This window comes from Oncorhynchus mykiss, chromosome 4 (genome assembly GCF_057628025.1).
Source record: "Oncorhynchus mykiss isolate SJ-2025 chromosome 4, ASM5762802v1, whole genome shotgun sequence".
NCBI lineage: Eukaryota > Metazoa > Chordata > Actinopteri > Salmoniformes > Salmonidae > Oncorhynchus > Oncorhynchus mykiss.
In genome coordinates, this window is record NC_143025.1 from 5425001 (window position 1) to 5427500 (window position 2500).

At 44.7% G+C, this 2500-nt stretch overlaps 1 protein-coding gene across 14 annotated transcripts in view; it reads right to left on the reverse strand.

Annotated features, from left to right (window-relative positions):
- The window catches only part of cracr2b (calcium release activated channel regulator 2B), a 48716-nt gene that overhangs the window by 38594 nt on the left and 7622 nt on the right, over window positions 1-2500 (reverse strand). The window lies entirely within an intron of this gene.

The window sequence follows — 2500 nt, forward strand, 5'->3', positions numbered from 1 at the left end:
TTGTTAGATTAACTTTCTAGTAATTATATTGTAGTGTTTATTTTAGTTGTTTAGAAAAGAAAAAAAAAGACAGAAACTGGTAAAACAGCTCAGTTACACAACCACCTCTCACTAATCTCCTTCAAGCTTTCCTTTTGTGTGTATCATGTCTTCTCTTTTAAGTGTTTAGTAAGAATCCTGTCAGGTCAGGATCCTGCGGCAGCTCTGTTTACATTAACTGAAGGGTAGCCGACCTGGCCATGCAGATACTCCCTTGTTAAACATTACAGTACAGACCACACATAGTAAAAGTGTTTGTGTCTTGAGCTACTTCAACAGGTGCTAGTCATGTCATGGGTCCGTATTCATAAAAGTGTCTCAGCAGTAGCTGGTCTTAGGATCAATGATTGAAGTGGATTTAACAAGTGACATCGATAAGGGGTTATAGCTTTCACCTGGATTCACCTGGTCAGTCTGTGTCATGAAAAAGAGCAGGTGTTCTTAATGTTTTGTATATTCAATGTGATAGATTATATATATGCATATATACTTATTCCATGTTTTCTTGGTGTTACAGTCTGAATTCAAAAAAAATTGATTTTTTTTTTAATTGAAAAAATCTTCACCCGTCTACACACAATACACCATAATGACAAAGTGAAAACATGTTTTTAAGGAATTTTTGCTCATTTATTGTAAATTAAATACATAAATATCTAATTTACATAAGTATTCACATCCGGGAGTCAATACTGTAGAAGCACATCCAACTTTGCGGCAACAGTTTGGGGAAGACCATCTCCTGTTTCAGCTTGACGATGCCGCCGTGCACTAATCGAGGTCCATACGGAAATGGTTTGTCGAGATCGGTGTGGAAGAACTTGACTGGCCTGCACTGAGCCCTGACCTCAACCCCATTGAACACCTTTGGGATGAATTGGAACGAATTGGCCATTTTCGTGAACGGGGTAGTGTACCTAATAAACTGTCCGCTCACTGAACATCTATACACTGAGTGTACAAGAATTACAAACACCGGCTCTTTCCAGGACATAGAATGACCAGGTGAAAGCTAAGATCCCTGATTGTTAAATCCACTTTAAAAATCGGTGTAGATGAAGGGGAAGAAACAGGTTAAAGAAATATTTTTAAGCCTTGAGACAACTGAGACATGGATTGTGTATGTGTGGCATTCAGAGGGTGAATGGGCAAAACAAAAGATTGAAGTGACTTTGAACGGGGTATGGTAGTAGTTTTGTATCAAGAATGGTCCACCATCCAAAGGACATCCAGCCAACTGTGGGAAGCATTTTGAATCAACATGGACCAGCATCCCTGTGGAACGCTTCCGACACCTTGTAGAGTCCACATGGGCCAGCATCCCTGTGGAACGCTTCCGACACCTTGTAGAGTCAACATGGGCCAGCATCCCTGTGGAACGCTATCGACACCTTGTAGAGTCAACATGGGCCAGCATCCCTGTGGAACGCTTTGGACACCTTGTAGAGTCAACATGGGCCAGCATCCCTGTGGAACGCTTTGGACACCTTGTAGAGTCAACATGGGCCAGCATCCCTGTGGAACGCTTTGGACACCTTGTAGAGTCAACATGGGCCAGCATCCCTGTGGAACGCTTTGGACACCTTGTAGAGTCAACATGGGCCAGCATCCCTGTGGAACGCTTTGGACACCTTGTAGAGTCCACATGGGCCAGCATCCCTGTGGAACGCTTCCGACACCTTGTAGAGTCAACATGGGCCAGCATCCCTGTGGAACGCTTCCGACACCTTGTAGAGTCCATGTCCTGACGAACTGAGGCTGTTCTGAGGGCAAAGGGTGGGGCGCAACTCAATATTAGGAAGGTGTTCATAATGTTTTGTACACTCGTGTAACGGATGTGAAACGGCTAGCTTAGTTAGCGGTGGTGCTAGTGTAACGGATGTGAAACGGCTAGCTTAGTTAGCGGTGGTGCAGCGCTAAATAGCGTTTCAATCGGTGACGTCACTTGCTCTGAGACCTTGAAGTAGTGGTTCCCCTTTGCTCTGCAAGGGCCGCGGCTTTTGTGGAGCGATGGGTAACGATACTGCGTGGGTGACTGTTGTTGATGTGTGCAGAGGGTCCCTGGTTCGAGCCCGGGTATGGGCGAGGGGACGATCTAAAGTTATACTGTTACACTCGCAAAATGACTTGTTGACTGTTCTAATGATGTAACCAGTTTATAGTAGCACAGCTCCTCAGGCCTTATTGCTTAAGTAACCCATTTGTAAATTGTGTAACCCAAACATGATCATTGACTTTTAATTTCTTAGGCTAAGGCTACGCCTAGAACACTACGCCTAGAACACTACGCCTAGAACACAACTCCTAGAACACTATGCCTAGAACACTACCCCTAGAACACAGCCCCTAGAACACTACGCCTAGAACACTACCCCTAGAACACAGCCCCTAGAACACTATGCCTAGAACACTACGCCTAGAACACAGCCCCTAGAACACAGCCCCTAGAACACAGCCCCTA